Source organism: Moschus berezovskii, chromosome 11 (assembly GCF_049115385.1).
Source record: "Moschus berezovskii isolate FMDL1 chromosome 11, NW_MosBer_1.0, whole genome shotgun sequence".
Classification (NCBI taxonomy): Eukaryota; Metazoa; Chordata; class Mammalia; order Artiodactyla; family Moschidae; genus Moschus; species Moschus berezovskii.
In genome coordinates, this window is record NC_142470.1 from 57,820,037 (window position 1) to 57,843,659 (window position 23,623).

A 23,623-nucleotide genomic window follows, 5' to 3' on the forward strand; every position below is an offset into this window, starting at 1 on the left:
AAATAGATGGGAAAACAATGGAAACAGTGTCAGACTTTGTTTTTTTGGGCTCCAAAATCACTGCAGATGCTGATTGCAGCCATGAAATCAAAAGACGCTTGCTCCTTGGAAGGAAAGTTATGACCAACCTTGATAGTATATTAAAAAGCAGAGACATTACTTTGCCAACCAAGGTCCGTCTAGTCAAGGCAATGGTTTTTCCCGTGGTCATGTATGGATGTGAGAGTTGGACTGTGAAGAAGGCTGATCGCCGAAGAATCGATGCTTTTGAACTGTGGTGTTGGAGAAGACTCTTGAGAGTCCCTTATACTGCAAGGAGATCCAACCAGTCCATTCTAAAGGAGATCAATCCTGGATGTTCATTGGAGGGACTGATGCTAAAGCTGAAACTCCAATACTTTGGCCACCTCATGAGACGAGTTGACTCACTGGAAAAGACTCTGATGCTTGGAAAGGTTGGGGGCGGGAGGAGAAGGGGACGACGGAGAATGAGATGGCTGGATGGCATCACCGACTCTGTGGACATGAGTTTGAGTGTACTCCGGGAGTTGGTGATGGACAGGGAGGCCTGGCGTGCTGTGATTCATGGGGTCGCGGAGAGTCGGACACGACTGAGCGACTGAACTGAACTGAACTGAACTGATGGGACTTGATGCCTTTCTCTTCGTTTTCTGAATATTAGGTTTCAAGCTAGCCTTTTCACTCTCCTCTTTCTCCCTCATCAGGAGGCTTTTTAGTTCCTCTTCACTTTTTGCCATTAGAGTGGTATCATCTGCATATATGAGGTTGTTGATATATCATTTATAGGAATTTTTAAATCACTTTTAGGAATTTTTATATTTATCATTTATAGGCATTTTTTAAATGTCAGTCTTCTTGAGATACTCAGTGTAATACGAAATGTTGTGTTATTTGGGCTCTGCTTCACAGTAATTTGGTTCAGGGTGGGTTGGCCCTGGAGTGAATGGGGATAGATGAGCCAAGATGGACCATGGGCTAGTCATGGAACATGAGTGAGGGCTTGACCAGCTTCATCATATTATTCTCTCTACTTTTGTATATGTATGACATTTTTCAAAATAAAAAGCCTTATATAGTTTATTTTTATTCACCTGGAAGAATCCAAGATAAGAGTTGGTGTGCTTGCCAAACAGTTGAACGTTTGAGCAGGACCAGTAAAACTGAGGGAGGGAACAGAAGGGCCAGCAGGCAGGCTCAGAAGACCTGCAGGAGAAGCATCTCCAAGAAGCCACGCAAGGGTGTGGACTTCCCCAGGAGGACTGGATTTGGGTGTGCAAAGAATGAGAAGGAGGGATAAGAAAAAAGGTAAGCAAAAGCTCAGGGGAAAGTGCACAGTTTCACACTTCACGGCAACTAAGAAGTCCTTTAATGCTTTAAGCCAACCCTGTTGTGAAGAGCATGATATTCTTTTTTTTAATGATAGATTTTGTTTATTTTTTATTGACATATGGTTGGTTTACAATGTTGTGTTTATTTCTGCTGTACAGAAAAGTGATTCTTTTTCTTTATTTTTTTTCCTGACTGCACTGGGTCTTTGTTGGGGCACACAGGCTTGGTAATGAGTGTGCAGGCTTAGTTCCTCTGCAGCATGTGGGATCTTAGTTCCCCAACCAGGAATCAAACCCATGTCCGCTACATTGGAAGGCAAACCACTGGACCACCTGGGAAGTCCCAGGAAATTGATTCTTTATTCTTGTTTTAAGCTTGATGAAACAGTCGTAGATAAATTACTTGCCTAGAGAATGAGATGGCTGGATGGCATCACTGACTCGATGGAGGTGAGTTTGAGTGAACTTCGGGAGTTGGTGATGGACAGGGAGGCCTGGCGTGCTGTGATTCATGGGGTCGCAAAGAGTCGGATACGACTGAGCGACTGAACTGAACTGAACTGAACTGAACTGAAGGTGACCCATGCCTGTCAAGGCAGGAATTGAGCCTGGACAAACCTGGAACCTGGGATCTTAACCATTGTGCTGTGCTGCCCTTGTTCAGGTCAGTGCCACTGTAGTGTTTCGGCGACATCTATGACAGTTAATGTTTCCCCTCCCAGCTTCTCTATTCTCCCATAGTCCCCATTCTCCCCATCACCCAAGCTCTGTGTCTTCCGATCCTCTTTCCCTCATGTTCCTTAAACACAATTCAGTCTCCAGGTCCTGTTGATTCTGTGAAACTATCCTCCAGCCCCAGAGACACCCCAGAGGACATGGTGTGGCCATCAGGCCTGCTCACTGCAGTGGTGTCCTAACTTCAGCTCTTGCTTCCTGTTTATTGCCATTTTAAAAAACCTCTGATGGATACCACATTCTTAATATCATTGTCCTGCCCACAGACCTTCAGGGCATCCTCATTGACCATACATTGAGTGTAGGGGCTTGTTGCCAGGACAGTGATGGAGGTGGACCTAGATTCAAATAGCATCTCTGTCACTTTTTACCCTGAGACTTATCTGTGGTATCTTCTCTGCAAAATGGGGACTTCGAGATGATCAAACATGCAAAAAAATACCAACATCAAGTGCCTGGGACAGTATAAGCTCTTGGTCTCCAGAGTGAATGAATGCTTAAGTCTTCATTCCTAAGCTTTTTTGCTGCTTTTTCAGCACCTTATGATTTAAAGTGTTAGTCATTCAGTCATATCCAACTCTTTGCGACCCCATGGACCATAGCCCACCAGGATCCTCTGTCCATGAAATTGTCCAGGTGAGAATACTGGAGTGGGTAGCCATTCCCTTCTCCAGACGGTCTTCTCTACCCAGGGATTGAACCTCGATCTCCTGCATTGCAGGTGGATTCTTTACCATCTGAGCCACCATCTTATGACAGCTCTCTACAAAAAATTACCTACTGAATATCTTTGGACTTCTCTTACCTGCATCCTTTAGAGCTTTCAGCTCTCATCACTGGCTTGGTCTCTCTGCTTTCAAAAATCAAACTCGTCCTCAGAGATCAACTAAAAGAGCATCCCACTCAGGCTAGGGGACTCATCCTTCCCACAAAGTATTAAGAGTCTTTACCACCTGGATCCCACTCCTGGGTTTGCAGGACAGTCAGATTCCAGAAAACTTGGTAGGGGAAGGGGTTGGCAGAACAACATCAGCTTGTATTTTTTCCAAGTAAGGGTATTAAAAGAACAGCTATCCCCTACTATCTCTATAATCTCATTTTAAAAAGAACAGTTTAATAACAATAACCAAAAAAGAGAATAAACTCACCCCAGACTAAAGGACAGTCTTTTAAATTCTATACATTTAACTTCTTTCAGTCCTTTTTTTCCTACCATTTTGACAGGAACCACTGGTTCCTTTGAAATCATGCCTTTGAAAGCACATGTGTCTTATTTCCCATTTTCATTATAAGCTCTTTGGGTTCTTGGACTCTTTCTGTATTGAGAAGGTATTCATTCAACATTTGATACTTGATTGGCTTTAAAATCAGTCATAAATAGTTCGATGGTATCTTGGCATTTGTTTTTCATTCACTAGGTAATCGTTGAGCAGCTCCTTGCAGTCTAGCAATGTCTTAGGGACTGAGATATTAAAAAAAAAAAAGATAATGTCCCAGACTTGGAAATACTGCATTTCAAGGGGACAAGTGGTCCGTATTAGTGTCCATTTGCATGTAAGGACTTCATGCTGGAGAAGGGCAGCCCAAGGGAGTGATGAATCCTTCCTGCTTTCTAGGGGAACTTGAAGGAAGAAGGTTGGGAGGAAGTGGGTCGGGACCCCCTTCAAGGTTCACATCTTGACTTGAGGCTCCGGAGGAGTGCAGGATGGTTTGAATTTAGTGAGAGCAAGAAAGGAAGGAGAGGTTGAAATGGGCCGCCAAGGTCACAGAGATCTTGGAAATGAAGACCTTATTTTAAAGGAAGCTGAGGAACACGTGGGAATATGTGATATCATTCCATGTTTGTTTAAATTTTTAAAAAGAAGAAGAAAAAGGAGGAGTCATGTGACATGTATACACTGCCTTATTTAAAATGGATAACCAACAAAGACCAAAGACCTACTGCCCCGTGTTCTGTAACAACCTAAATGGTCAAAGAATTTGGAGAAGAATAGATACATGTGTATACATAATGTGAAACTGACACAATATTGTTAATGAACTGTACCCCAATATAAAATATAAAGTTTAAAAAAAGACATTTATTAGACAGCTAAACCAGTCAACTCTGAAGAATGTCCCAGATGACCCAGGACAAGGACTCGTACACTTGATTTACTGAATTAATATTTGCTGGCTCTTCGACTTCTTTTTCTAAAGTAAGTTAATTATATGTTTTTTAAAAAATTAAAGCCAAAAGTAACACTTTTAACTACATTTAGTTGCATTATATTTACACATGCCAGCTGATTCTATTAATAACGTTTGCTAGAATGTAACTAAGCTGTTAGAAAAGACCTTTGTTAATAAATAAAAATTTGTATTTCCAAAAAGAAAAAAAGGGGAAGAAGGGGACGAGGAGGAGGGAAGAGTCAAAAAGATGCCGACTTGTGCTTGTTTGTTTATACATGGCTGTGCATTCTTTTTTTAAATATTTATTTATTTATTTGGCTTCCTCATGTCCTAGTGGTGGCACTGGGGCTCCTCTCTAGTTGTTTGGACTCAGCAGTTGTGGCTCTCGGGCTTGACTGCCCCAAAGCATGTGGGATCTTAGTTCTTCCACCAGGGATCGAACCCACGTCCCCTGTGTTGGAAAGCGGGAAGTCCCTGACTGTACATTCTTGAAAGGAGCTGGGAAAGCTTGACTCCAGACGATGGGGAAGCACATAGAGAATATCTCCTTGTTTTAGTTGTGTTACTCTAAGAGAGAGAAAGGAAGAGAAAGCATGTTTATGAAAGAAAATATGGAAATTGGGGCAAGATTTTTTTTAATACCCCGTCAATCCTGTCACCCAAATACAACCATTTAAATATATTGGTCCAATTCCTGCTGGACCTTTCTTCTGGTGCATAAATTATATACTTGCTTCTCTTTTCAAACATCCGTATCTCCATACTGAGGTAGATTTTGGTATCTTGCTTTTTTCACGTACTATTTAGTCACAGGCTTTGTCTCCAGCTGATAACACTTAACCATTCCCCTATTGTTAGAAACTCGGGTTTTTCTAGTATTTTATACTCTTATAAACCATAGTCCAGTGCAGGTCTTTGGTGTGTGAAGATTTTTATAAATTTAGGATTATTACCCTAGATTCCCAGACGTGGGATCAGGGAGTTAGAAGTTTAGAAAACATTTCAAGTTTCTTCATCATGTTGCCAAAGTTTCTTACAGTGGACTGAACCAGTTTATACCTGGAGCTGCCTTATTTCTCCCTCACCCCTGCATAGCACTCCAGTTCTTTGGAACAGAATCAGTAGGATTACAAAGCCTTAAAAAAAAAAAAAAAAAAAAACCTTCACGTTGTCTCTGTTTTTACTGGTTTTCCCAGGCCATCCACCCTATACAGTCGACTTGATTGTGTTGCCAGAGGAAAAGCCTGAGACGTGGGTGGATATCACTCTTTAAAAATTTTTTCAATTATTTCTTTTAGGTCTTTGTTGCTGCCAGAGGGCTTTCTCTAGTTGTGGCCAGCGAAGACCCCCCTCTAGTTGTGGAGCCCAGGCTAGAGCTTCAGTAGTTGCGGTTCATGGGCTTAGTTGCTCCGAGACATGTGTAATCTTCCAGGACCAGGAATCAAACCCATATCCTCTGTATTACCAGGCAGATTCTTAACCGCTGGACCACCGGGAAAGTCCCTGGACATCACCTTTTAATTTGCTGTTGCGTGCACGCTAAGTCGCTTCAGTCGTGTCTGACTCTTTGCGAGCCCATGGACTGCAGCCCTCCAGGCTCCTCTGTCCATGGGATTTCCCAGGCAAGAATACTGGAGTGGATTGCCATGCCCTCCTCCAGGGGAGCTTCCCAACCTAGGGATGGAATGCATGTCCCTTTCGCCTCATGCATTGGCAGGCAGGTTCTTTCCAGCGCCACCTGGAAAGCCCTAATTCATTGTTGCTGCTGCTGCTGCTAAGTCGCTTCAGTCGTGTCTGACTCTGTGCGACCCCACAGACGGAAGCCCACCAGGCTCCGCCGTCCCTGGGATTCTCCAGGCAAGAACACTGGAGTGGGTTGCCATTTCCTTCTCCAGGAATTCACTGTTAGTTTGTCATAAAGGAACAAATGTCTTAAACTTTCCAAACCTTAGTCTTAGCTTGACTTTTGAAATCTTGGGAATTAATGCTGACCCATTATAAGGTATACTGAAAATTCTTTGAAACATTGGCAGAAATCTTGCCGATGGACCAGGTGGCTGAGGCAGCCAGAAGGAACAGCCCCTGCCAGTTGCCCACCCTTGGGAAATGTGGGGTCTGTCTGGGTTCTCTGAGAAATTGCATCGCCAACTCAGGCCCACAGGACACCTCTCCCCAGCTGTTTGCCACCGCCTCCCAGCAGCCTAGTTTGCTTTTCTTCTTTGAGTTAGAAGTGGGCTTTTCCATTCCCCACTTGCTCTCAGAGACTGAGGAATCATTTCACATCTAAGAATAATTCCTCACTGGCTGTGAGCAGAAAGTTGTCTGGTCCAACAACTTGTTGTCTGGCCTCTGCCTGGACACCTGCGGCAATAAGGGCAGCGCAGAGCAAACGAAATTCCTCCTTGTCCACGTGACAGCCCGTCACTTTCAGAAGACAGACTGCCTGCATTGTCTTCCCTTCACCTTGACTGTTTTCCAAACAACAAAATTTTGAATGTGCTTGGCCTGCCACTCTGCTCTGGACCAGAGCATCATTTTCTAGGCACTGGAGAGGACCCTCAAACACTGAAGCCGCTTCCTTTCTCGAGCACCGTGGTGAAGAATTGACCCACTTCCATGCCCTTCCTACCCTTTGCCTTGGGATATCAATGAGTGTAGGGCTTTATCTCTGTGAACCTTTGTCTTATCTCATTTTCTCCGATAGTGTAGGGGTTATGCATGCAGAGTCTTCGGTCAGGATAGCTTTCAGATCCCACCCTCGGCTAGTTGATAGCTTCCGAGTGGCTCGGTTTCCTCACCTATAAAATAGGACTAGCACTTTCCACCACAGATGACTGTCATGAAGATAAAATGAATTAGGTGTAGTAAACAGAGCCTGGATGTTGTGAGACAATGGAAATATTTGACCTGTTGAAATGCTTTGAGATCTTCACTGTGTTCCCTTCAGGTCGGCCTGGGGAGCCTCTGAGTTCCTACCTCACCCGTATTCATCACTCAACAATACTGACTATGATATCGTCATATGCACGTGGGCGCCATCCTGTCCTGGCCACTAGGGCCACCACAGTGCTATGAGTGACACTGCCATTCCAGGGATCAGGGTAGACATCTCTATGTCTGATCTAAAGCTGAATGACTTCTGTGAGGTGACAGGGACCCTCAGTGCAAAGACTTTGAATTTGTTCTTCCTTGTTCTGCTTACAGACACTAACCCACTTGAGACCATAACTATTTTCTTTTCATCCTCTTTCCACTATTTTCTCTCCTACTTACTAAGCACTGTTTCTTCCACTATTATTTTTTTCTTCCCAAATCATACTCAGGAAGAGAAGGCTTCAAAAAACAGAAACAAGATTCCACTCTCCCAGTGCAGTCAGCACGAGTTTGATCCTTGGTCAGGAAAGATCCCACTTACCATGTGATATGGCCAAAAAACAAACAAAAAACGAGACATGCTTCAGTTCCTGAGTATATTCCTCCTTACCTTCACCTGGTTAGAGATAACAGCAACTGGGATTATGAAGAATGGACTGCACTTAGAGGTTGGCAGGTCTTACTTAGAACAGAGCAGATTCTTTATTGTTTTATCCTGACCTGGACTGTTTCCTTAGTTGTTCTCTAAAAGACTCAACTCAGATTTTTTTTATAATTTTGTTCATTCATTTATTTTACTTTTGCCTGTGCTGCATCTTTGCCACTCCAAGGACTTTTCTCTAGTTGCAGTGAGCAGGGGCTACTCTCTAATCGTGGTGTGCGGGCTTCTCTTTTTTTCAGAGCGTGGGCTCGCGGGTGTGTGGGCTTTAGTAGCTGCAGCACACAGGCTCAGTAGTTGCACCTCCCGGGCTCTAGAACACAGGCTCAATAGTTGTGCTTAGTTGCTTGGAAGCATGTAGGATCTTCCTGAATAAGGGATTGAGCCCTGTATTCTCCTGCATTGGTAGGTGGATTCTTTACCACTGAACCACCAGGGAAGCCCTGAGTTTGTTTTTTTTAAACATACTATAAAGTTCACTCCTTGTGGAGTACAGTGCTGTGGGTTTTGTACCACTAAAGTAACAGAATAGAACGAGTCCATGCAGCACCAGATTCCGCATGGGCATCCCCTTACAGTCAACCCCTGCCCTGTAATCAGTTGCAAATCCTGGGAGATAAGTGGTTTCATACAGTGTGTAGCCTTTTGACTCTGGCTTCATTCACTTAGCAGATTGCATTTGAGAGTTATTCTTGTCACTGTCTGTATCACCATCACCTTTTCATAACTGTATAGTAGTCCACTGTGTGGGTGAGCCAGTATTTGCTGATCCATTTTCTTGTCAAAAGACATATTTATTATTTCCAGATTTGGGTGGTTATGTATTAAACATTCACCTAAAGTTTTTGTGTGAGAGAATACTCTTTTTCATAGGACTTTTTAGTCATTTTACTTTTCACTTCAATTGTTCCACTCTAACTGAAAGACTGTGGGAGTTTTGGTAGAATCTATGTCTGATAAATTGCAGATGGCACTGCATTTTGTAAAGGAATGTGCTCCCATTCTTTTGGGAAAAGGGAACAACAACAAAAAAAAAAACAGGATTTCAAGAATTCCCAAACAAATGCTGAAGAATTTCTCGCCTCTAGGAGGTACCAGTTTTGAACCACATTCTCCATCCACTGGAATTTATTTTATGTTCCAAGTGGATCCATTCTTTGCCTTTGGGTTGATATGTTTCTAAATCACAAAAATGCAAAGATGCTGAGCCAATGATAGAGATACTCAAATTCCGGGAATCTCAGATTGAGGGTTTGTCCTCAGCTTTGGACACACGGGAAGAAAAGTGAGGTGAACAGGAGTGTGTGGACGCTAGCATTATCCTAGTACAAGGGAGAGGTGTGGGGGGGATTGTGATGAGGGTTGGAGATTTAACTTGCCTCTGAAGGGCATCCCCAAATCCTGCTCTGGGATAATTCCCCAATACCATTTAATCAGCTCCATTAAACCCTTCCGTGTCTAGTGCACTGTGCTCCAGACAGAGCTCTCCTGGGCTCTCAGTAATAGCTCAATTGTGTGTAAGTGGCTATGAAGAGGCTCTGTGTGCTGAGTGAATAGGCCCCATCTCCACGGAAACCAGCTCTGGCTGAGGGGCTGACCTTTGACCCACTTGTTGCCACCATACTGTTAACTACTGGTGCCTCTTGGGTAGAGAAAGAAAGCAAGGAAATGGCTGTCAAAGTTGTTTTCGTTTTCCCTTAGTTTGGGTCCTGGGTCCACACTAAGTTGACATAAAACACCAATATTAACTCAGAGCTCTTGGATGTTAGGAGATTCATTTAATGACAGATTCTGTCTGTCCTTCCCTTGCCCTCCCCTTAGCCTTTTCCTTATCCTGTGATGTAAAACTCAGCCCCAGTGGTAGAATTGGTTTGTCATCCCCGCTTGGGGAGTTGCCCCAGAGTATAGTTCCTAAGGGAAAGGCCCCTATGCTGGGAATCACTTAGGTGGGACCATGGGCAGAGTCCCTCATCTGTATAACGCAACTCACACCCAGGACAGTGTGAAGCTCTGATAGCCTCTCCACGAGCTCAGGCATTAGGACCTCAAGCTCAAGGGTAAACCATGCACCTTTTCGGCTACATGCCAGCCTTGCAGATGGGCCAAGATGGATTTTGCAGCACTACAGTGATTCTTCACCTTTTGCTCTGTCTGTAATGGTAAACACTTTAGTTCCTGTGGCATTCTCTGAGCACAAGCGGGTTTTTCTTCAGCCTCCATCTTCTGCTCTGAGCTGACTTGGGTTGTCATAGTTGCCCTGTACCTCATGAAGACATCACAGACAGAATCAGGCTTGGCATCCACAGGTTTCCCTATAGGGAGGGCCCTGGACGGGGTCAGACCCCCAGAGCTCCTCTCCTAGGTGTGTGGCGAAGGCTTCTAAATGGAACAATATAAACATGCTACTTTGTCCCTGGAGACCAGACTGTAAAAGTGAATATTTCAAGAAAAAGCTGACTTGTCAGGTTTCTGGCTAGGGCTGCCCCTATTGACAAGTTAGGTCATCCCTTGAAAGAGAATCTTTTTATTCCATAAGTGGAAAAGGAAAGCGACCCTTGAATCCTGCAGCACTAAGATCCGGCATGAGGTGAATTCGGGGTGAGGGAGGTTGTGTATGTTTATCCCTCTGAGAATGTGTCACCCTGGGGAGGCGTGGAAACACAGGAGGTAACGAGACCTACAGACCAGTTCCTTGGTGAAAGTTAGGCAGAATGCAAATTAATAATCCTTTGTCAGAGACAGAAGTTCCATGGCTTTCCAGGAATTACAGGAATTGTATTCTTCAAACCTCAAGTCACTATCTTGAGTGCTTTTATTTGTACTTTGATCTTGTGTAATCCACACTGGTCTGGAATACCTCCACTACTACAGAGGCTAATGAGAGGAGGGTGCTCTCGAGATGTTTCTAATTTGATTTTCCCATCTGGCTTAGAGCATGGTCACGGAGGCAATCATTTGGAGGTACCTCTTAGGATTGGAGAGGTCCAAAGTACTTTACAGGCATTTATTTATTCCGTTAGTTGGTTTGTTGTTGTTTAGTCGCTAAGTTGTATCTGACTCTTTTGCCACCCCATGGACTGCATGCAGCCCGCCAGACTCCTCTGTCCATGAGATTTCACAGGCAGGAATACTGGAGCAGATTGCCATTTCTATCTCCAGGGGATCTTCCTGACCCAAGGATCGAACGCACGTGTCTCCTGCATTGGCCAAGAGGGTTCTTTACCGCTGAGCCACCAGGGAAGCCCAGTTAGTTTAGTTCTAAGATATTTGGACAGTTTGTCTAGTGGGTTTTTTTTTTTTTTTTCCTTCAACATGCCCACAACTTGGTCAAGCCTTGGGTCCTATGATACTCAAGGATGCCATTGCAGTTGTCCCTGGCTGGACCCCAGGTCACCTGGAGGTCTACGGTGTGCCTCCGTTTCCATTGCTTATTTCACGGGGCTCAGGTTGTGCAGAACAGCTGCTGCGGTCTTGGGCGGTGGAAAGGCAACCTGAGTGGGCTGGCGTCTGCGAACTCATTTACTGTAAGCGGTTCCTCATTTGTTTTCAGTCCCTCGAAGGTGCCGTCATCATCGGACTGACTATTTACAGGAGCCTGGGTTGGGGTAGCAGTTCCATTGCCCCAGGTTGTGGGGAGCCGGAAATCTACATATATTAACCCTGGGCTTGGGGAGCGGAGAATTGAGCGTCCCTTCGTTCCGCAGCTGTGTAAACAGTCCAGGGGGAGCCGGGGAGCCGAGGATAATGGGGGAGGAGGGAGGGTGCCCCATCGAGGGGCCTCCCCGGGGGGCCCTGGGAGGACTGAGCCAGGTGGGGGAGGGGCGGGTAAGACAGTGAGGCATAAAGCGGGGGTTATGCAAGCTCTGGGCTTTTTCTCAGGCGGAGGACACAAGTAGGGGTGATGAGAAGTCATGAAAAGCCCAAGTGGTCTGGGCCTCCTTGAAGGAGAAGGAAGGACAGGAAAGTGAATGGGAATGGTGATGGGGGAGGGGGAGGGGCAGATGACAGGCCCTGCGCCCTTGCCCTCCTTGGGGTCAGCGTCTGGAAGGGCTCTCCTCCACTGGGTTGTTTGTTCCGGCAGCCAGTGATTATTAGGTTCCTGCTGTATACCGAGAACAGTTCTCAGGACAGTTCTGTGCAGTGGCAGCGGGCAGGGGGTGGAGACTCCTTTGTAGGACTTGGGCTCTATTCACAGAGAGTCCATTAGCTGGTGGGGAAGAAAGGCCAGCACACAAATGACTCCCCTCCTGGCCTTTTGTGTCCTGGGAGGGGGTGTCGGGGAGAAGGAGGGAGCAGAGGCTTCAGGAAGCTGTGGAGGGGAGGGGCGGGGAGGGTTAGTTCCTTGCTGGGGCCTCTCTTCCAGGTATGGGAGGAAGAGTGGAGCAAAAAGGCAAGAAACAGTGGCAGTGCTGGGAGGAGCCGGGTGTAGAGACAGGTCTGGATTTAAACCTGGCTCAGTGCTTAAGAATCCACCTGCAACACAGGAGCCACAGGAGACCTGGGTTCGATTCCTCTGTTGGGAAGATCCCCTGGAAAAAGAAATGGCAACAGGCTCCAGTATTCTTGCCTGGAGAATCCCATGGACAGAGGAGCCTGGTGAGCTACAGTCCATGGTGTCACAAAGAGTCAGACACAACTGAAGCTACTTAGCACGCATGTCTCACAAGGCACTGTCCATCTGAACTCTTACATCTCCTCTGAAATGCAGATGATGGCAGCTCCCAGGGTGCCCTTAGAGACATCACATTCAGAGTGGATGGGGGTGGGGGGCAACACAGATAAAACACCACCCGTCAGTAATGACATGCTGGACAGAGAATAAAACAGGGCAGCACGTAGTGTTTGAGGAACGACTCTAGATTGGAAGGAGGAAGATTGTTGAGACACCAAAGTTGAAATGATGAGATGATGGATGTCTCGGACATCCAGATGAGAGTGTCTCTGGCGGAGGGAACAATTAAGAAGGCCATGGAGGCCATGCAGTGGGAAGTAAAGCAGAATCAGAGAGAAGGGTGTATGTCAGATCAAACTGTCGAGTTTGGATATTACTCTGTGTGCAGAGAAATGGGTTGGAGGATTTGAAGTAGGAAGGTGTGACTTCATCATCAATATAAATTTCAAAACAGTTCTGCAGCTACTGTGTCAATAGGGTATGGAAGGAAGGGACAGGAGTTGGGTCCTTTAGAGGTGTATATTTTGGAGGTACATGTACTCCAGCTCCTTCATTGGATCCAGGCTGAGGTCCCCTTGTCACCCCTGTGCAGGCTCCGACCCAAGCAGGCAGTCAGCCTCCGCCCCTCCAGGGCCATGTATCATTTTCTCCCTGTGCCTACGACACACACAGACAAAGGGCATCCTTCTCCTCCTTCCTGGGCACAGTGCACACCATCTCCCATCTATGTGCGAACACGTGTTAGTCGCTCACTCATGTCCTGCTCTTTGCGACCTCATGGATTGTAACCCAACAGGCTCCTCTGTGCATGGGATTCTCTAGGCAAGAATACTGGAGTGGGTTGCCATTTCCTTCTCTGGGAGATCTTCCTGACCCACGGATCGAACTCAGGTCTCTTGCATTGTAGGCACATTCTTTACCGCCTGAGCCACCAGGAAAGCCTCCATCCATCCATTCGCTCGCTCAGTCGTGTCCGACTCTTTGCGACCCCGTGGACTGTAGCCTATGAGGCTTCTCCGTCCATGGGATTCTCCAGGCAAGAATACTGGAGTGGGTTACCATTTCCTTCTCCAGGGGATCTTCCCGACCCAGGGATCGAACCCGGGTCTCCCACATTGGAGGCAGACGCTTTAACCTTGAGCCACCAGGGAAGCCCATCTATGTGCAAAGCTCTCCCCAGTTCCTGAAGCCCCAGGAAACTCTGGGCCTCCCAAATGCAGTAGGAGGCCTGCCCTTGTTCCAGTGGATGACTTTGCATGGAGCTCTCTAAGGCAAAGCTGCCCAGTAAAAATACAGGTGAGCTCTAGAGGTAATTAAAAATTTTCTAGTAACCACATTAAACAAGAATTAAAAGGAAACAAGTAAATGGACTTGAATCATGAATATTTAACCCAGTTTATCAACAATATTATCATTCAAGGGCATCCCCCGTGGCTCAGTGGTAAAAAAAATTCACCTGCCACTGCAGGAGATTCAGGAGATGCGGGTTCAGTCCCTGGGTGGGGAAGATCCCTTGGGGAAGTAAATGGCAACCCATTCCACTATTCTTGCCTGGGAAATTCCGTTGACACAGGAGCCTGGAGGGCTATAGTTGGCAGGGTCACAAAGAGTCTGAAACAATTTAGTGACTGAGCACACATATTATCATTTCAACACATACTCAGTATGAAAAGTTATTCCCAAGGTACTTTATATTCTTCTTCCATATTGAGGTGTTTTTTTTTTTTTTTAAGTTTTTTAATTTTATGTCTGGGTATAGCCAATTAGGGTTTCACAGACAGCAATAGTGGTAAAGAATCCACCTGCTAATGCAGGAGGCGCAGGAGACTGGAATTCAATTCCTGTGTCGGGATGATCCCCTGGAGGGGAGGGCATGGCAACACTCCAGTGTTCTTGCCTGGAGAATCCCATGGCCAGAGGAGCCTGGCGGGCTGCAGTCCATTGGATCGCAAAGTGTCAGACACGACTGAAGTGACTTTGCATGCACTCACTCACACATAGCCAATTAACAGTGTTGTGATAGTTTCTGGTGCTCAGCAGAGCGACTCAGCCGTACGTCACACTGAGTTTTTAACATGTGTTTTCCATGAGCACCATCATTTCAGGCGCTCAGAAGCCACATGTGGGAATGGCCTCGTGGCTCTGGAAGCCTCCCTTTCCTCTTCTACACAATGGAGATGAGTCCCTCCCTCAAGAGGCTGTTGTGAATACAAAGGGGAGGAAGCCTGAGGACTGCGATGGAGATTTAGGATCCTATAAAGGTATGGATAGGAAAGCCAGAGTAGGAGTGAGAGGACCGTTGTGGGACTCTCCCTCCTGATCCTAACAGTTACCGTGTTAGTAGTGAGAAATAACAGAAACACGCACGGACAATTAAAACCATAAATCGCCTAAAATAGCACATATACTTAAGGACTAAAATTACTCAAGAGACAGAATTTAGCTTCTCACTAAGATCTGAAACAGTAGTCTTTCTGCCAAAGAAAAAAAGGTGTGTTTTTTTTCCCTACACCATGGTAACAGTGTGTGTGATGCTTTTTGTTAGGTTGTATTTTAATGGAAATATTAAACCTGTGGCTTTTGTTTTTGTTTTTAAGGAAATGGAGAAAGGAAGGAAGCTGGGAGCTTTAAATTCGTTATGCTAGCTTTGCATTCTGCAGGATCAGGAAATCAGAAAGTACAAGTTCTCAGGGCAGCGACATTTAACTTGATTGGGAAGGGCACACCCAAGGTCACCCCTTTAAAGGGTTTGTCTTCCTTTTCAACATTTTTCACAGTGTGTCTTTTGGAACTCAGCATTTTTTTATTGTTATTATTCTTTCTTTGGCAGTGTGGGAACAGAAGTTGGAACACTAGGGCTTTCTCACTTGACTCTGCCAGTGCCCTGTCCATCGTGCCTCCTACTTGGTAACTCTCGGTGGAACTGTGTTGAGTGACTCACAGACCAGGCGTCAAGGACCGGGAGCAAGCGGGAGGGTGCAGAGGACCGGATGTGTTTATAAGTAGTCCCTGTTCATAGGAGATAATTCAAGTTCCAGGTGTATTTTTATTTTATTGGTTCCCTTATAAACTTAAAAAAAAAGTTTAATACAGTCACTGTTTTTAGTATTTTAGTATTTCATATTTTCAGTATTTTAACCAACCTCTCCTAAGGTACATGAGTCTAGGAATAGTTTTGGGCTTCCCAGGATGGCAATAGCAGTAAAGAATCCTCCTGCCAATGCAGGAGACACAAGAGACTGTGGGTTTGATCCATGGGTCGGGAAGATCCCCTGGAGGAGGCCATGGCAACCTACTCCAGTATTCCTACCAGGAGAATCCCCATGGGCAGAGGAGCCTGGGAGCAAACTCCGGGAGTTGGTGATGGACAGGGAAGCCTGGCGTGCTACAGTCCATGGGGTTGCAAAGAGTCAGACACGACTGAAGTGACTTAGCACACAAGCACAAGGAATAGTTTGCTTCCATTTCTCCATAAATATTCCTTTCAGGTTTCTTTTTGCTTTGTTTCTTTTTTATAGCCAGGGAAGGTTTTGAATCGCCCAGAGACTAAAAACATTTATCTTTTAAGAAAATGAAGAGAAATCCTCCACTATTTCAGTTCAGTTCAATCACTCACTCGTGTCCAACTCTTTGAGACCCCATGGACTGCAGCATGCCAGGCTTCCCTGTCTATCACCAACTCCTGGAGTTTGCTCAAACTCATGTCCATTGAGTCAGTGATGCCATCCAACCGTCTCATCCTCTGTCTTTCTCCTCCTGCCTTCAGTCTTTTCCAGCATCAGAGTCTTTCCCAGTGAGTCATTTCTTTGTATCAAGTGGCCAAAGTATTGGAGCTTCAGCTTCCAACGTCAGTCCTTCCAATGAATATTCAGGACTGATTTCCTTTAGGATTGACTGATTTGATCTCATTGCAGTCCAAGGGACTCTCAAGAGTCTTCTCCAACACCAAAGTTCAAAAACATCAAGTCTTCAGCACTCAGCTTTCTTTATGGTCCAACTCTTACATCCATACATGCTACTGGAAAAACCATAGCTTTGACCAGACAGACCTTTGTCGGCCAAGTAATGTCTATATTATCTAGGTTGGTCATAGCTTTTCTTCCAAGGAGTAAACATCTTTTAATTTGAATCACTTCACTATTTGAATTGCTTCAAATCAAAGCAAACATTTACCTACAGGCTCCAGAGAGAGGGAGACTTAGATGTCTCCCAGCAGGTCTTCTCCATCTCTGACACTTGTGCTCTCACAGATACCATAACATTTGACCACCTTATGGCTACTGGCTTCTCCAGAGCATTCCTGCTACCCCTGGCCTGCCAAATGCAAACACAGAACCCGTGTCGCCTAATGCGCAAGCCCAGTACAATGCCAACAACTGTCCAAATCCACACTAGTCCATGTCTGAACACATGCGTGCAAGAATTTCTTTCTCTTCTGTTTCTGTGGAATGCCTCAAAGAACAGAAACAACAGTCCTACACTGCCTTGAGGTCTCCTACACTGCCAGCTTAACTTTCTTCTCCAAACCTGACCATGCCATTATAACAATAAGAACCCAAACCCCAAGTCTCAGGATCTCAGAAGGTGCACTGATTCTGTGTCCTTCTCCTTAAATGGGCTCTGTGTTGCAGCTTGTAGATGGCAAGTGTGAAGCCTTGTCCCCGGACTCATGTTTCTTGGAGACATTCCCCTTGAGCCCCCTACTTGCAGCCCCCCTTCCATGTGGGATGTTTGCTTTGTGCCATTTCTTCTCTTTGCAAATCTCTAGTTCTCTGTCTCCTGCAAGAAATTTCCCCAACACCTCTCTCTCCCTCTTTCTTAACCTCCCTATTGTGAGAAGCGGCTGTTTTGCCTCAGACTTTCCTGGTATGCTGTTGCATTTTTTTAAAAGCTCTTGAATGAAAGTGCTTGTTTTCCTTTCTCCATTTACATGACAGACTTCTCCAGGTAAAGCCTCCTACAAGCCTTACAGACTTCAGTGTGGCTAGGTATCAGCCCATAGTAGTCTTTCATCAATAAGTTGGGACTTCCCAGGTCACACAGCAGTAAAGAATCCACCTACCAATGACAGAGACTCGGGAGACTTGGGTTCGATCCCTGAGTTGAGAAGATGCCCTTGAGAAGGAAGTGGCAACCCACTCCAGTATTCTTGCCTGGAAAATCCCACGGACAGACAAGCTTGATGGGGGCTATAGTCCATGGGGTCACAAAGAGTCAGACATGGCTGAGCGACTGGGCAAGCACACACAAAAGTACATAGCTTGAGGTGGCCTGCAGCTGAACTTCATGGGTCTTGGTTAACAGGGCAAGACTGGTATGCATTCAGTTCCAGGTTTTCTACCCTCAGCTTTTTTCAAAGTTGATTCATAATTGCTTGGCATATTATTGCAAAAGACCTGATTCTAGAAAGCATAATGGTTATCCCTCAGGGTCATGAGGCACTGGAGATCCCCTTACTGTCTCTTTGTGTTTTGATGGAGGGGACATTGAGCCCAGAGGTCACCCAGAGGTGAGTAAAGAAGATTGAGTGTTTGTAACTCATTGCCAGGAATGATGACGCCAAGTGGAAGCTTCTCAATAGTTCAGATGGGATTGCCCTGCTTCATTTTGAGTTCCTCAAGGGTCAGTTTATACCTTACTCACAAGGAGATAATTGTGACACAGCACCCACCTCTGCGGATCTTTAGGATAATGCAATAGAGGTGAGCGAAGGGCCTCCGCGGAGAAGCTGTGCTCACAGGCTCTTCACAGGGGACCCAGGTGTTTGAATAGAAAGACAACCCTTTTCTCCTGTGAAGCTGTACTGGGGGGTGGTTTTTCAGTAAAGACTGAAGGGAGCCAAGTGTCTAGCCACATGGAGAGAAGGGTATTCCAGGCAGAGAGCACAGCAAATGCAAAAGTCCTCAGGTAGAACCTGGACAACTTGTTTGAAGACCCAAGGGAACCAGTGTGGCTGGAGCAGTGAGGACAGGCTCAGTGGGTGCAGTCAGAAAGGCGGCAGGGGGACTTCACTGGTGGTCCAGTGGTTGCACCTGCCAATACAGGGGACACAAGTTCTACCCCTGGTCTGGGAAGATCCCACATGCTGCAGAGCAACTAAGCCCATGCTCCCTAACAAGAGAAGCCACTGCCATGAGAAGCCCACGTACCACATCTAGCGAGTAGCCCTCGCTCTCCACAGCTAGAGAAAGCCTGCACAGAGCAACGAAGACCAAGCGCAACCAAAAATAAATAAATAAAAGCCCGCAGGGAGCCAGTCATGAAGGCTCTGTAGAAGGTGGTGAAGACTGGGATCTTTTTACTCTGAGATGAGGAGTGTTGGAGGGTTTGAGCAGAGAGGTGACATGATCTGATCTGGGTTTCACAGAGCTCTGGAGCTGCTGTGATAAAAAACTGAAGAGGGACAAAGGTGAAAATCTGGAGATAAGCTACGGGGTCAGTGTGGTTTGGCTGGTGGCCGTAGAAATGGGGGTGGGACAAGCTGTCGCATTCTGGATCTGTTTTTAAGGGGAAATTTGCTGGTAGGGTATAAGAAGAGGAAAAGAGTAAGGGATGTCTCCTGAGCGACAGGAAGGATGGAAATGCCAAATGGAAAAGACTGTGGGATGAGCAAATATGGAGAGGAAATCACCAGGAGCTCTGTTTAGGAAATGTTGTATTAGAAATGCTTGAGGGCCAGCCAGTGGGCTTCCCTCATAACTCAGTTGGTAAAGAATACACCTGCAGTGCAGGAGACCCTGGTTCGATTCCTGGGTTGGGAAGATCCACTAGAGAAGGGTCAGGCTACCCACTCCAGTATTCTTGGGCTTCCCTTGTGGCTCAGCTGGTAAAATATCTGCCCACAATGCGGGAGACCTGGATTCGATCCCTGGGTTGGGAAGATCCCCTGGAGAAGGAAAAATCTACCCACTCCACCATCCTGGCCTGGAGAATTCCATGGACTGTATAGTCAGTGGGGTTGCAAAGAGTCGGATACGACTGGGCAACTTTCACTTAGTGGAACAGCGATGGGCAGTAGCACCACTGATTCAGGGAGAAGTGCCTGTGTGTGTACTAAATCACTTGGGTCGTGTCCAGCTCTTTGTGACATGACTCTTTGTAGCCCACCAGGCTCCTCTGTCCATGGGATTCTCCAGGCAAGAATACTGGAGTGGGTTGCCATGCCCTCCTCCAGGGGATCTTTCCCACCTAGAAATTGAACCTGTGTGTCTTATGCCTCTTGCATAGGCAAGCGGTTTCTTTACCAATAGTGCCGACTGGGAAGCCCTTCAGGGAGGAGGCCTGGTTAAAGAGAGAGAGACATTCACAGTCATTGGCACAACAGTGGTGCCCAGACAGAAGATCTCTAGGGTGTGAGGGCTGAGGAAAAAACAGGCAAAGGGCCGCGCCCTGGCACTGCAGCTTTCACAAATTGGAGAGACGAGCAAGAATTAACCAGGGAGACTGACGGGAGCAGCCAAAGAGCTAGGAGGAGAACCTGGAGAGTCTGGAGTCCCTGAACCAAGGAAAGGAGTATGTGGACGAAGAGGGACGGCTTACTCAGGTGCCGCTCACAGGCCAAATAGGATAGAGCTTGAGCTGATGGAGGTCCTCAGGAGCCTAGTTGCCATGGAGTTCCCAAGATGGACGCATCACCCTGCTGGAAAGCAAGACAGACGCTACAGTGGGACATCCAGGCAGACACTGGGCAAAGGAGGCTCTTCCCCCAAATCCCAAGCCTGACTGGCCACTGAGGAGCCTCAGGAGAGACCCTGAAATCGGCAGTGGACTCCATGATCTGGGGAGATTGGTGTCATCACTGGGTCAGTGTTGGACTCCCACAATGGAGAGGACTGAAGCTGCTTGTCCCAACTGGTGCAATGGTGAAGAACCCACCTTCCAATGCAGGAGACTTATATAGACACGAGTTCCATCCCTGGGTCAGCAAGATCCCCTGGAAGAGGGCATGGCAACCCACTCTAGTATTCTTGCCTGGAGAATCCCATGGACAGAGGAGCCTGGCGGGCTACAGTCTATAGGGTTGGAAAGAGTCAGACATGACTGAAGTGATTTAACATGCTTGCGTGTGGTCCAGGACTGACTTAGGAGTCTCGGATCTAGGGGACTGCTTGGAGGGTCAGTCATCACTCCCCGTGCTAATGGAGTGAATGGCGAAAGAGGCTCCTTGCTGGACACAGCACAAACAAGGAGCCCCAGATAGGAAACTAAAAACCACAGTGAGAAATCTTTGAGCTCTAGGATCAGGCCCAAGGTGGCCTCTTTAAAACAAACCAGTGACTGTAATACGCTGAAAGGGATTTGTCAGATGGATTCTGTTCGAGGACAGCCATGCCCCTCATGGGCAGAGCAGTGCTGGCCTTGGTTTCGAGTGAATAGCCAGCCCAGCTGTCCTTCCCCTAGAAAGGTCTCCATCTGAGAGATAGCCAGGCATTCTTTCTGACCAGAGGCTCAGGCAGGACCATCCATACTGCTGAGTCGATGGAATAGTATTATCTGAGCTTGCGCTGGTGGTAAAGAACTCACCTGCCAATGCAGGAGACATAAGAGATGCAGATTCAATCCCTGGGTCAGGAAGATCCCCTTGAGGAAGGCATGGCAACCCACTCCAGTATTCTTCCCTGGAGAATCCCATGGGCAAAGGAGCCTGGAGGGCTACAGTACACAGGGTCACAAAGAGTCCGACACAACTGAAGCAACTTAGCATGCACTGCCGCTAGTGAACGAGGTTGGCTTGGCTCTGGCCTCCAGATGTAACAAAGCTGTGCAGAGAGCTTAAGTCATGCTTGGAAGAAAATTGATGATGAGCTTCTCAACACAAGTGAGTGGGGTGGAGTTCCAGCTTCCAGTTACTCATAAGCTTCACAGGCTTAGAGAAACCTTAAGCTGCCCTCGGAGGAAACGCAATTAGATCAAACCTGGATTTAGTTACTTAATGAATCCTAAATATGTTAAATGTAAAGGCAAATTTGTCTGGGGGCCTGGGAGGAGGAAGTACTTTGAGGAGCGTCACATGTCTTTTCTGACATGGAAGAAGGAAACGCCCCCAACACACCCAGCCTCACCCATGGAAGTACCAGATTATCTCCAAGGTGCTTGGGTTCCTGGCTAACTGACTTACCCAAGGACTCACATCCATTATCTCATTTGAGCCTCCAAATAGTTATAAGAATTAATCAAAGCTGGTGTAATCACTCCTGTTGAATAGGCGATGAGCTGAGGCTTATCCAGCTGATGAATTTGGCCCCTCCACCCAGGGTCTCCTGATTTCCACATCTGGTGGGGAAGGATGGATGAGGAAGGGGAAAGGAAGTAGCCCCTCTGACAAGTGTATTCACGGATATTGCCACCGGCATTTATTAAGAACAGATGGACAGAGTGAAATAAGCCAGAAAGAAAAGCACCAATACAGTATACTAACACATATATATGGAATTTAGAAAGATGCAAATGATAACCCTGTATACGAGACAGCAAAAGAGACACAGATGTATAGAACAGTCTTTGGGACTCTATGGGAGAGGGTGAGGGTGGGATGATTTGGGAGAATGGCATTGAAACACGTATGTTGTCATATGTGAGACGAATCAATAGTTCAGGGTCAATGCATGTTATAGGATGCTCGGGGCTGGCATGCGGGGATGACCCAGAGGGAGGATAAAGGGAGGAGGGAGGTGGGAGGGGGGTTCAGGAGGGGGAACTTATGTAAACCTGGGGCAAATTCATATCAATGTATGGCAAAACCAACCAATATAATATTGTAAAATAATTTGCCTCCAATAAAAAATAAATTAATTACCTAAAAAAAAAAAAAAAAAAACAGATGGGACCAGACTTCGGCAGAGTTACAATGCTAAGGACTCCTCAGCATTTAACTCTTAAGATTTGTTTCTTTAGTCTCATGAAATCATGCCATCCTAGTCAGAATCTGATACAGGCACCCCAAGCGCGTAGGATTTGACCCGTATCTACTTGGTGGATGGGGATGAAAAGCAACCTTCCTTCCTTCTTGGTCACATGTAGGAGCGGATGGTTGCCCTATGGCCGTTGTCACCATAGGCCCTGACTACCCACCATTCTCTGTAAAGAGTGAATGCCAGTAGCTTTCAGTGGGATATATGCCATTTGACTGGGAGGGTTTCTTAGCTATTTCCTTCATAACTGAGGCAGTTTTTTAAACTCAACTGACATTGCTTTACAATGTAGTGTTAGTTTCTGCCGTACGGTGAAGTGAATCCCCTGCTTGTATACATATAAATACAAATATAAACTGGAACTGAAGCTCCAATACTTTGGCCACTTGATGTGTAAAAACTAACTCTTTGGAAAAGACCCTGATACTGGGAAAGATTGAAGGCAGGAGGAGAAGGGGACGACAGAGGATGAGAAGGTTGGATGGCATCACCGACTCAATGAGCATGAGTTTGACATGAGTTTGAGCAAGCTTTGGGAGTCGGTGATGGACAGGGAGACCTGGCGTGCTGCCATCCATGGAGTCACAAAGTGTTGGACACGAGTGAGCGACTGAACTTAACTGAAATACAAATATAAATACACCCCCCCACCTCCCCCCCACCCCCAGACAAACCATCTAGGTCATCACAGAGCCCCGAGCTGAGCTCCCCGTGCTGTGTACAGCAGCTCCCCACTAGCCAGCTGCTTTCATGTGGTAGTGTATGTATGTCAATGCCACTCTCGGTCATCCCACTCCCCTCCACCCCTGTGTCCACAGGTCAATTCTTTCCATCTGTACCTCTATTCCTGCCCTACATATAAGTCCACCAGTACCATTTTTCTAGATTCTTATCTGTGCCCATAACTGAGACAGTTAATTGATTTGCTCTTACCTATTCTATTTGCCCGGAGAAGGCAATGGCAAGCCACTCCAGTACTCTTGCCTAGAAAATCCCATGGATGGAGGAGCCTGGTAGGCTGTAGTCCATGGGGTTGCTAAGGGTCGGACATGACTGAGCGACTTCACTTTCACTTTTCACTTTCACACATTGGAGAAGGAAATGGCAACCCACTCCAGTGTTCTTGCCTGGAGAATCCCAGGGACGGGGGAGCCTAGTGGGCTTCCGTCTATGGGGTCACACAGAGTCGGACACGACTGAAGTGACTTAGCAGCAGCAGCAGCAGCATTCTATTTGCCGCACAGGGTTTGGC

The 23,623-nt window shown here is 46.5% G+C and overlaps 1 protein-coding gene across 1 annotated transcript in view; it reads left to right on the forward strand.

The window, feature by feature from the left end:
• TCF7L1 (transcription factor 7 like 1) overlaps positions 1-23,623 on the forward strand; it is a 200,471-nt gene that overhangs the window by 104,706 nt on the left and 72,142 nt on the right. The window lies entirely within an intron of this gene.